This window comes from Triticum urartu, chromosome 5, assembly GCF_003073215.2.
Source record: "Triticum urartu cultivar G1812 chromosome 5, Tu2.1, whole genome shotgun sequence".
In the NCBI taxonomy this organism is placed as follows: domain Eukaryota; kingdom Viridiplantae; phylum Streptophyta; class Magnoliopsida; order Poales; family Poaceae; genus Triticum; species Triticum urartu.
This window is the reverse complement of record NC_053026.1, coordinates 556,317,681-556,330,432: the sequence shown is the minus strand read 5'-3', so window position 1 is coordinate 556,330,432 and position 12,752 is coordinate 556,317,681. Positions and strand designations below refer to the sequence as shown.

At 47.7% G+C, this 12,752-nt stretch overlaps 1 long non-coding RNA gene across 1 annotated transcript; it reads right to left on the bottom strand.

The window, feature by feature from the left end:
* Positions 1-5,589: 5,589 nt before the first annotated feature.
* LOC125505991 lies at positions 5,590-9,086 on the bottom strand. The gene is made up of 2 exons (XR_007282564.1): positions 6,047-9,086; positions 5,590-5,963 (listed from the first exon to the last, which is right to left on the bottom strand). It is a non-coding gene; the product is annotated as an uncharacterized LOC125505991 (long non-coding RNA).
* Between the last annotated feature and the right edge of the window lie 3,666 nt (positions 9,087-12,752).

Sequence of the window (12,752 nt, the reverse complement as noted above, 5' to 3'; positions counted from 1 at the left end):
ACGAGGAGGCCCCTTACAAAGCAGATCAAAAGATACAACATAAACATAGATTAAGCCTAACACTTTGCTGAGGCCCGACCGAAGAGTACTGAGCTCCATGACAACGCCCCAAGAGGATGATGGCGCAAAGCGTCGCCGATGCCGACTCTGACCATAGACAAAGGTTTTCACTTGGAGACCTGACACAAGAACGAGATCCACGACAACGTCTTCAAGAAGCAAACGACGCCCACGGGGTAGAGCTAGCCAGCATAGAGCTAGAAGTAGTTTGTACTTCGTGTACAGGACAGCTATAAGACGTGCCGGCGCCCAACTTGAGCTCACTGTCCGGTTTCCACCAGTGCCGGAGATCATGCGCACATTCGGGGTCGAACCTGCTTTTCCACAGCGTCACCGATGGCAGGAGGTGCGGCCGCTCCTTGTCCTTGCCAAGCAGGGCCCAGGAGAGCACGTCGCAGTGCGAGAGTGCCATCGACCAGATGCCAACACGGGTGAAGAATTTCTTGAACTTGTCCCGGCCCCCGAAGTGGTCCTTGAACCAGATGCCAACACGGGTTAAGCTTTCCTTGAACTCCTCCCGCGCCTCAAAGTAGCCGATGAAGCCCCGGCAGATCCAGTCATCCTCGTGCATGTACAGATTCGGCACCCAAGCGGAAACCCGCTTGAACGACTTCTCCCTGCGCTTCCGATGGGAGACCAACACCAGTCCTGCAGCGGCCTTCAAGAGGCTGCTCGCGAAGTAGAAGTGCCTCTTCGCCACCGGATCGGCCTTCAAGAAGTTGAGCAACTTGATGGACGTTATAAAGGCCACGTACGGTGGGTTGAAGAGGAAGCCCGGGAGGTTGAGCGGCTCCTCCCGCTCCATCATGCACCGCCCACGACCTGCGCCACGGCTGCTCCGAGAGAGTGGCCGGCGAGCCAGATGCAGCCGTCTTCTTGGCCCTCCTCCCTCATAAGCCCATGGAGGTCGAAGCGGTCGAGGTCGTCGGCGGAGTTTAAAAGCTTACCCATCGGCCAATACGATGCGCGCGCTTGATCGACCTAAGCTAGCTAGCTAGCTAAAGGTCTAGAGGTGGCAGCAGCAAGCCTGCCTTGCTACGATCTGATCCACACCACCGGAACTCGAGCTTCTTCTTTTCTTTCGGACAGGAGCTAGCTAGTACTGAGCGCCATTGGCTTTGGTTTGCTTATGAGTGCTAGAACTTGGCGCAAACTATCACTTTAATGCTAGAACTTGCGGCATACATTGAAGTGGTGCAAAAACTTGGCTTAGACGTGCAAATCTTGTTTGTATACGCCGACGAGGCATGGCAGCGTTGCATCAGGCCCGATGTCCGTGACCGCACTGTGGAGTCTGGACATGTGGCATAGTCTTTTTGCGAAAAGCCCCTTAAATTTTTTTTTCTCATCAAAAGACCCTGTCGGGTGTACATGAACTGCATTGTATGGCATCGGGTGGGTCCCACCTGTCAGCAAAACATCATAGATCTTATTGGAATGAAAAATAGGCTGCCAAATTATTCAATCTTGTGACCACAGGTTAACCATCTTGCAAAAGACAGCGGTCAGGTTTCGAACCAGCGACCTGAGATGTTCAAGCAAGAGGGCATACCAATAAAACCAAGCTACTTCGTGGCTACAAAGGATTGTCAACCTTTATATGTACACAGCAGCAAGACCACAGGGGTAAAACAAGATACAGTTAGTACGACCCATTTTAAACATGTTAGATTTTTTTCTTTTCATTTTTCCAAATTCGTAAAACATATGTAAATATGTATTCATTTGAGAATCTGCAGTCCTAGGGCACAATAGGGTCATTTTTTTCATACATATATTTATATCTATTTAAAAATACATATACATTTCTTACAAAACACATAAAATTTATTAAAATGCATGAACACTTTTAAAACAACATAAAAAATTAAAGCATGATCACTTCTATGTACAATATGAATATTTTATAAAAGAACTTGTAAATGTTTTGAACATATATGATAAATTTTGAAAGTATACATATTTTCTAAAACTACTTTATTTTTTATTTAATATGTCAAAAACTTTTTAAAATTATACATATAATTCATATTTTAACTTGATGTTTTTCTAATTAATAGGTGAGCATTTTTTTCGTCTATTTTATTTTATTTATAGGCATATTATTCATAATTATAAATTACATTTTTTAAATCGTAAAAAGGAAAAAGAACTAGCATAATTGTAGCCCACGAGCACGTTATGTTATACTATCAAAACTGTTAACACTTCTATGAAAAATGAGAAGTGTGTCAAAAACAATATATATAAGAGACTCCAGTAGTTGGAGTGGCAAGGCCTCCTGTTTGTTTTATTCTGGTCGCTGGTTCGAAACTCCATGGGCATAAGTTTTTTTCCGGATTAAAATTTTCAAATTATGTTATTCAATCCAAAGTTTTTTTTGAGGGATATTTAATCAAAAGATATGAAACGTGCGTAAGCAAATATGTCGTCTACTTAACTTCGGGCCGGTTGCTACCTGCGCACGCGCTGTAGGCCGGGGTCACCTGTTCGACTCCCTTGGTGGCCTATTTTTCCAATGTAACAAAATTTATGATGTATACCTGACAGGTGGGACCCTTCGACTGTACACCTGGCAGTGGCCTTCTTGTGAGAAAATAAAAAATTGAGGGGGTTTTTGCAAAAAGAGCATGCCACACGCCCCTGTCTTCACCATGCAGTCATTGACAACGGGCCGTACACCATGTTGTCATGCCTCATCAGCATCCTGGTTGTACACAAACGAGATTTGTACCGTATTCGCACTCCAAAGCCAAGTTTTTACACCACTTCGATGTATGCCACAAGTTTTAGCACTAAAGTGACCGTTTGCGACAAGTTCTAGCACCACCGGTGTAATTGATATAGGAGTACGTACAAGTTTACAAGTAGCTGCAGCTGTCACTGGTTTAACGATGGTTTCCGACTTCCGAGAATGATTCAGCAGCTCGTTATTCTTCGGGGAAACAAGGAAGAAGGTGCAGCATGGCTCAACAGTCTGAACTCGCTGGTGCGTCGGTGCGTGGACACGTGGATAACCATAGGCCATGGGATGGAAGTGTGTGTACGTATCAAATCCTCGCGTTACGTCCATTGGTCCATTTGGCATTTGGGACGTTGCCATGCACGCCCCGTACGCCAGCCATCCGGACGGTGCCCCTGATCGAATGGCCCCCAACGCTTTTTCCTTTGCCCGAATACGACATTACCAGACCAGTCTACTCTATGAATGGCTGGAAATAGACGGACTTGAAAATCAGAAAATGACTCGTTTGAGAAATTTCCAGCCTTGAAGTCCACGCACCTGCGATTCAGATTGGCTGACTTGCCATGGCAACGCGGGGTCGCCGGAGACCTGGTGCTCGTGCCCTCCGTCATGGCGGACGAGGGGGTGGGCCAGGCCACTGCGGCGATGGGACATGAGGCGGTGGCGGCGGACGAAGCCAACTTGGAGCGGGAGACTGGCGGCAGAGGAAAGGGCCGACTTAGAGCATCTCTAACAGGCTCTTTAAAACTGTAAGTGTTTTCATAGTCGATTTTTGCTGCGGCCGAACAAGCCCTGTATAATCAATCCGTAAAAATATATTCTCTAAATATGTTGAATGGGTCCACAGCTGACTTTTTTTTGGTCGTCTTTTTCCTCAGGCCAATTTGAAATCGCCGGCGGACTGGTAGGGGAGGAAGACGCGGGACAGCCACGATGTGGGCGGAGGCCAGGGCGGCGGCCGGACTCCTCCATTCGCCGTAGCAAGCTAGCTAGACGTCCATCTATTCATCCAGAGCTAGCTAGCTAGTTAGCTACTCCCTCCTTTCCGGTTTATAAGGCTCAATTCAAAAATCTCATCAACCAAGATAGATGATGAGTGGTGGAATATTTTTTGTAGTTTGCAAAAGCACCCAACTAATGCTCTTGTTTTCCTCAAAAAGTTATGTTTACGAATGCATTAATTGCAATGCATGCATGCATAAAGTGCATGCATTGGTCAAATTTCTCTTAATACTTGCTATGCAATGATTTAATGCACGTTGAAGTCTGAACAGGTGATGGGGAACAATCAAATTGAGCCTTATAAAATGGAAAAACTAAAATTTTGAGATAAGCCCTATAAACCGGAAAGGAGGGAGTACATTCGAATCTAGCAAGCTAGCTCCTCCGTCGGGAGAGCCACGGGCGGCTGTGGTGGACCGTGGGTCGGCGCAATGGACGGCCGGGCGGACGACGGGCCTGCGCAGCGGACGGTCGGGCGCACCAGCCTGGGCGGACGGCCGGCGAGTGCGACGGCCAGGGCGGGCGAAAGGCGGTCGAGGATGGGCGGACGGCGGCCGGGGATGGATGGCGGAGAGCGAGTCATGAAGTTTCTGCTGGCACTTGGATTCCCGCAAACGGTCTTTCACGTGTATAGGTTGACTTTGAAATCCTTATTTTCACGGGTTTGGTCGGGCTGTTTTTAGCGTTCCTTAAAAAAAATTTACGGGTTCTATTCTGGTCGTTTTTTCCGCGTAAAACTGTAAACTGACAGTTATTTTATAGTTTCGTGTGTTTTAAAGGATCTGCTAGAGATACTCTCAGCTACGTCGATCGGGATTAGCTGACTTCGCCACCGCAAGTCCTTGCTGACTTTGCCGCAGGATCAAGAATCGCAGCCTGAGATTTGCCGAATCACTGTTTCCGAATAATGTTCACAGAAATCACTGTCCACGAAAATCACTATTATTCCTACTGTAGAATCCGATCTGGGCTGCCGCTTTTCAATCCGACGGACGAGACTGGGGCAAAGGTAGCGGTTTTGTAGCTTCGCTACCTTTTTCATGGCAAGTCGGCCAATCTGAATCCGTATAAGGTCTAAAAACTAAAAAGACGAATTTGCTAATTAACATTGATGCAAAAAGCCGCTCCAAAAGAACAACAATAAGTAGACGGAGTTGACGCTGATTAAAGTAAAACTCCAAGAAGATAATCCCACCGTTTCAAAATAAATATCTCAACAATAAGCAGACGGAGTAGCGCCGCTAGACACACCACCGGCAAGACCCCCTACACCAACTAGAGGTCATTGCCCCGGGGAGACTATAGCAGCTCAAACTAGCACCGCGCCGGCCGGAGCACACTACAAACCTCGACAGAAAAGGACGCCGACCCGCCTGAGCAGGCCGCCTCCGGCCAAGCAGGGCGGGAGCAGAGCCGCCACCAAGAGCCCCGCCGCGCCCACCACACGCTAGATCCAGGCAAGGCGGCCCCGGATCCGTGGGCAGGGAGGAAGGGAAGCCGGCGGCAGGATTTGGGGCTTCTGCCTGTGTCGAAGGGACCAGAGCGGGCGAGGGGGGGCTATCTGAGGAAAAACTACCTTCATGCATTAGAATTCTCAAAGGGCACACGAAATTTTTTCTTCTATTTGGTATGTGCACATATTATACGGAAAACTACTATGTAACATAGTGGAAGTAAACAGTTCAAAATTCCTCTGAATGGCGGTCATGCACACAATTCTCTTCTTCTAATCAAATGAAACAAAAGGCCCAAAGTACATTCACATCATCACACAGAAAAAATAACATGAAACTACATCATTATTATTATGCCAACTGGGACCCAAATCAAAACAAAATCGACATTTGCAAAAACTAAAATCAAATCAAAATCATGAGCATGAGATGACCTACTCCTCATTAGAAGGGTCAAGGACGTGTCCCACAAAGACAACTATGCCGGTCACCTCCTCCACTATAAAGTACGCAAACGGATGGTCAGCTACGAAATCCACCCGAGGAGGTGGCGGTGGCGGTATTGCACTACATCCAGCTCTACGATGCATCAATGTGGAGGCTGCAGCTTCAGTGCCTTCCTCATTTACCTCAATGACCGCCTTGTGGATGAAAGATACACATAGAAAACTGCGTACGCTTGTTCCGATCGGCGCGCCACCCTGTCAACAGGTTAGCAAGATGTAATGCATTAGTGTGACCCGCGAATGAAAGGATCGAGACTGTGAATGGACAAACGGATTACCTTGCGCTTGAGCCATTCGGTACCGGAGTTTGAGCACCTTGAACCCTTCGTGCACGGCGATGAACTGCGAACTCCAGCTCTTCATGAAGGGCACGTCGACGTGCGGCCGTCGAGCCGGTGGAAGGGTTTGTTGGCAGTGTCCTCCTTGTCGAAGGGCTTCTCCCACTTGCCCTTGAAGTACATGGCGTCGCCGAGCACGGCGCGGGCGAGCGGCGTTATGGATCCCGGGCCAAGGACGGAGCCGATCAAGTTCCTCGTGGCCTGCGCGACCCACGCGTTGATCTGACCCCGTGCCGCCTCCGGGTTGTTGCGGAAGTCGACGGTGCTGGCATCGGCCTTGTACATGCTCATGGCGGCGTGGCGGTAGGCTGGCTTCAACGGGCACGCGAGGTCGGTCCACACGCCATGCGCGAACGCGACGCGCGGCCCGCCGGACACGGAGTGATCCTTGATGTTGGAATAAGCCACGACATCTGGTGCAGCCGGGCTCGTCGAGCGCGCGCAGGACGTACGGGACGCACTGGTGCAGTCGGGCGCGTCGGATACGCGCGGGACGGCGGGACGCAGCGGCGTGCATGGCGAGGTGTTCACTGCCGCGTGAGGCTGTGTTGCATGCTAAGTCTGAAAGACGAAGGCAACAAGTCAGATGGCCAAGTCGTGATTCCTAGAGAGATTGTAGGAGAAAGATAAGGCTGGATGGATTAGTTAGATGCATGTAAGTGGTTAGCTAGCTTCATGGGTGAGTTTGTTAGTGGCCGGTAGTGATGGCCGGGTCATGTGTCTGTACGTGCTGGTGGCTGAGTGTGGCTGTTGAACGTGGTAGTGGGTTAGTGCATGGAGTCATGCATGAGCAGCATGAGTAGTGGGTCAGCTTGTTGCCGAGCTGCGTGATCAGATGAATGAGAAGAAAAGAAGTCGTGAGGGCTGGAGAAACAATGTAGCCATCGTGTGATCACCAAGAGAACCTCTTGGCAAAGCTTGTGTGTTCTTTCTTGGTGCATGTGTGAGTGGGTGTGTGTGGAGTTTCTCCTTGTGTGAGGCAAGAGGTAGAAGAAGAGCGGTGTCGCGCAAGGCGGCGCCAACAATTGGTATCAGAGCGACCAGGTTCGAGGGGCGGCCGTGACGTGTGGCGGCGTCCATGGTACGCGGTGGCGTCCACGGCGAGCGCGGCCGACATGGAGGCTGCGGTGCGGGGCAAGCGCGTGGCGACGGCGGCGTGTGGCAAGTTCGCGGTGAGCACGGAGGTGCTGCGCTGCGGTTGAGGCCTCAGCGGTGCATGGCGAATAAGCCGCGGTAGCGAGCCGAGCGCGACCGTTGCGTGTTATGGGTGCGCACTGGACGCGTCGGGCGCGTCGGGACCGCGGGAGTGGACCGCGTCGGGGATCGCGTACGTGCGCGGCGGGAGCACGGGCCGGGAGCGCGGGGACGTGGGGAGTGCGCGCGAAGGGCACGGCGGTCGCGGAGACGAGAAGGTCGCGAAGGACCTGCGTGGTGACGCAGAGTTCGCGGCGGCTCGGCGCGACAACCATGGAGGTGCATGGCACGGAGACGCGGCGCAGCGACGCATGGGACTGCAGGCTGCTGCAGCGGCAGCGAGCGGCGGCTCGTGCCAGAGGCGTGTGGCAACGACGTCAGGGCGGTGGCGGCTACAACAACCACGACGACGACGGCGGCGGAGCGCGCGCTGCTGGCGGACATCGTCGGAGTCGAAGATGACGGGCACCTTTGAGGCATGGCTTAGGGGGTGTGTGTTGGAATAAGCTACGATGTCTGGTGCAGCTGAGTTTGTCGGGCGCGTGTGAGACGTGCGGGACGCACTGATACAGTCGGGCGCGTCGGATACGCGTGGGAGGGCGGGACGCAGCGGCGTGCATGGCGAGGTGTTCACTGCCGCGTGAGGCTGTGTTGCATGCTAAGTCTGAAAGTCGAAGGCGACAAGTCACATGGCCAAGTCGTGATTTCTAGAGAGATTGTAGAAGAAAGATAAGGCTGGATGGATTGGTTAGATGCATGTAAGTGGTTAGCTAGCTTCATGGGTGAGTTTGTTAGTGGCCGGTAGTGATGGCCGGGTCATGCGTCTGTACGTGCTGGTGGCTGAGTGTGGCTGTTGAACGTGATAGTGGGTTAGTGCATGAGTAGTGGGTCAGCTTGTTGCCGAGCTGCGTGATCAGATAAATGAGAAGAAAAGAAGCCGTGAGGGCTGGAGAAATAATGTAGCCACCTGTGATCATCAAGGAAGCCTCTTGGCAAAGCTTGTGCGTTCTTCCTTAGTGCATGTGTGAGTGGGTGTGGGTGTGGAGTTTCTTCTTATGTGAGGCAAGAGGTAGAAAAAAAGCGGTGTCGCGCGAGGCGGCGCCAACACTTGAGCGCGTCCCCCGCCACGCGGGAGACGAACTCGTCGAGCGCGGCGCGAGACGGCGCGCCGAGGACGCCGAGGATCTCGTCAAGGGTGGCGCCCCGCGCGCCGGCGGCCAGGAGCGCGAGCGCCGCGTAGATGGACAGCGGCGAGAGCACCAGGTTGTTGTCCGCGTTGTCGTCGGCCAGGCGGCTCGCGAGGCTGGCAGCGAGCGCCGCCTGGCCGCCGGAGCAGGACCGCGTCGTGTCCCTCGTCGCCTCCATCGCTTCGCTTGCTTTCGAGACGGAGAGAAAATTCTTCTCCTTGATGCACGCTAACAAGAATCGGCTCTATTTATGCTCGGTGATTGCTAGGCATACCTCACAAGTTTCAGTTCTCGAAACGAATGGTAAAAATCTGAGACAAAAAGGAAACAACTCGTCCCTGTTTCTTTCCTTCTGTACTTCTTTTTTTTTCTACTTTTTTTGTGATAATTATTTTTCTACTTTTTAAGTTTATTTTTCAGCTGTTATATTGTCAAATGTCTAGCTTGCCTCAGCTTAGGAAATCTCAAATCTAAATGACGTGTCTGCACATTCCCAAAGAAATCATTTGCTGACCCTAAAAAAATTATTTGCTTCCTGTTTATCGATGGAAAGCACGCCAATTTTCTAATTAATGATTAGCTTTCCCAATAAGAGATTCTGTGACGCATACTATACTTTTTTCGTGATAATTATCTTTCTACTTTCTTTAAGTTTATTTTTCAACTGTCATATTGTCAATTGTCTAGGTTGTCCCAGCTTAGGAAATCTCAAATCTAAATGATATGTCTGCACATTCCCCAAAGAAATTATTTGCTGACCCTAAAAAATCATCTGCTTCCTTTTTATCAAAGGAAAGCATGCCAACTTTCTAATTAATGATTAGCAATAAGAGATTCTGTGACGCAAACTATGCTTTTTTAGATTTTTAGTGGACTTGCATAAATCTATACCAATATAAAAAGACCCAAAGGGGCAGATTCAATCAATCTCGGTCATCAAATCATGTCAATCCAACGATCTACACGGCTTCAATGTCGAGCGTTCAACATGTTTAGCGTGCAGTTAATTTCATGCCAAATATAGTGTTAATCACATAATAACACGCAAATAATATTCTACTTAATATCCGCATGTACTTAATATACTTTCAAATTAACGTGCATTGCACGTACACATTGACTAGCCTAAGAAATTCTCCTGTATAACATTGGATTTTCTAAGGATTGTTTTGCATTCACATCCACTCAAATCTCTCGGTAAAGATTATCTATTTCAGCTGTTGTTATGTCAAACACTTATTTCCAATAATTTATTTTGTTTTCTAACCTTAGGATTCAAGAGTACACAATAGTTCCTCCGTCGCAAAATACGCAACTATGTAAGAAATCAACCATGCTTATTTTAGGATTGAAGAAGCATGTACTAGAAGCTGAAGCCCGCTTCGCCGTGCTGATTTTTGCTGCCACGTATATTGTGTAGTTTTTTTATTCAATTTATTACTAGTATTTTCATTACAGTATAGACGAAGACGCTTATACAACATACACACATACACGCATCTTATGAACGCATGTACGCACACCCTGCTCCTACAAGCACCTCCGAGAGATTGAGTCGGTACATCATCTTGAGATTAACTAAGTCCCCACATACTCTTTCTAGTCAATGGGAATGTCTCCTGACACTCAACACAAATCATCAAAAGGCCTGAAATAAATTGAGAAAAATGCAATCACCAATGACAAGTCTAGAGCATAAACCCTGATGGGTTGGTTCTATCACAAGAAACCTAATCATCTGAGCTATGAATTCATAGTCATTTCGTTATCACTAATGTTTGTTTTTGTTATCAACGTTATCATTGATGTTTGTTGTATGACATATTACTATCAATGTTCTATGTGTGTTGCACTGTTTGTTTTTATAGGGGTCAACCGACCCCAATGTAATTAGGTAATCCTTCATTAGTTTAGTACTAATTACTATACATTTATAAAAAGATGACCCCATTGTCATAGATATGGCTCTATCAAACTTTTTTTTTCTATATTCGTCACTGATAGGCCGTTGGTGTGGCTAGCTCGATCCTCGTCATTTGATTGGCATTGGAAATTACATGTGAGTGTAGGAGTGGTGGTAGGTTGTGGTTGTTGCATTTCCACACGTATGATATTCATTGTCAACCGATGGTGTAAGTGTGAGTCACTGATGTACTCCCTCCCTTCCAAAATACTTGACTTCTATTTGTCCAAAAATGGATATACCTATATACTAAAACATGTCTAGATACATCTATATTTTGACAAATGGAAAGCATGTATTGTGAAACGGAGGGAGTACTTGTATATGTGACATCTGACCGAGAGAAATCTACAGACACACCACATCCAATAGCTAGCTGGTTACTGAAACAATGAACGCCGACGCCCTTTTACAATCAGGACCGACACGTCTAACCTTGTACGATGCACCAAAGAGCTCCCTTTCTAAGGAGCTTAGTATCTTTACTTCTTTAGAGATTGGAGACTAGAAGTAGTTTATGCAAAAATATATATTAGAGCATGTGCATCCAGGCCCTCTCTATTTAACCATCCATTTTCTGCTTTAAGATTCGTGCAAATACATCTTTTCCCATATAGAACATATCTTGAAGTTCAAACCTATGCAGCGTGCCAAAGCTTTCTAAATAGAATCTAGGATAAATCTTTCAGATTTTTTATCAAATATAAATATAAAAAATTACGTATTGTTTGATTAAAAAAATATATTTTTAGTATTTATGTCGGACAAAAAATTCTAAAGATTTATCCTGGATTCTAGTTAGAAAGATTTGGCATGCTGCATAGGTTTGAACTTTAAGATATGTTCTATGTGAGAGAAACAAAAAAGAGAAAATTTCATATAAAAAGTTAGTTGTGTCACATTAAAACCATTAAGGTATGCATCAATGACGCCTCCTCACGCGTGCCACGTCCAACGCATGGGTTGGGCAGAAAAATAAAAGGGATAAAAGAAAAAAGAAAAATAGTACACAAGTGGTCGAGCGAAACACTGCCATCCCCACTCGCCTCTCCTTTCCTTTTTCGTCTGGCGGCTAGGGTTGCCACCACCGCCGCCGCCGCCACATCACCTCCACCATCCATGCCCCTCCAGCCCCGGCCATCAGAGAAGGCGCCCTCCTGAGAATCCCCATGCGGTGCTGCCGTTCGGTGAGCGAGGAAGAGGAGATTCAGAGGCTCGAGGAGCCATTACCACCGGTGAAGAGGATGCAGACGTCCTCCTTGATAAGTAAGCGCTCGTTACTTTGCTCGGTCTGACCCGAGGGGAGGAGCGGGAAGTGGCGGCGCTGGTCTGGCCTAGTGGTGACCGGATGATAAAAAGTGGTCGGAGGCGTTGTGCCAATCAGCCCGCAACAACAGCAAGACGGCGGAGTTTGGGCACCAGCGGTGCCAAAGGTGCGCTAGCTTCCTCATGTATCCCTTCGCCCTCGCCTGCCTGCCGTCTCCTTCCTGCCCCAGGTGCTGGGCTGCCATCTCTCTACTCAGGTTGTAGGAAAATATTACTCTACGTAACATGTAGTTTTTCTTAAGTTGTTGCTCTTGCTTCTTATTTCTGAAATTTGTTTCTTGATGCACCTTCATTTAGGCACAACGGCCTTCTGACAGAGCCCGGTGATAGCCTCATGAGGTCCCTTTCTTTAGGCAAAGTGAATTTTATGTTTGCCTTTTGCATTTTGCTCTGGCCAAGGGCTTTGTGGTCAATGATATTTCAAAGTTTCTACCATCAATTAACAGTTAGTAATACTATAATTTCAGGATTTGTAATATCATTCTACTATATAGACAAGAACTTTGTGGCTAATCATACTTGATAGTATCTGCTCTCAGCAATAGGTATCAGTTTCACATCTTTGTCAATTTTGATATGTTTTACAAGTTGAACGATGTTGCAGATTCTTCTAAAACTGCTGTTATTCAATACGCATCACTTGTAACCTTCATTTTTTTGGTTTTCATGCATACACTATCTTTATTTGTTGAGGAAAGTTACCGCCTTCCTCTCTGAAGGATCATCACTCTGATATTTGTTGTTAATTAGGGAATGGTATGTATGTTGCCGTCATTGGTAGCCTGAAGGGAGTGCGGCATAAGAAGTGTGCTACTACTTTTGCGGTCAGGTATGTTTTACAAAAAAAATTATGTTCATGTTCCAGTGATGCATTGAAGCATGCTAACTGGATATAATTTTTCCATTTCAGACCTATAACTGATTACAATGAGGTCACGCTGCATTTCATTCAGTGTGTACGAATGCATATACAGAA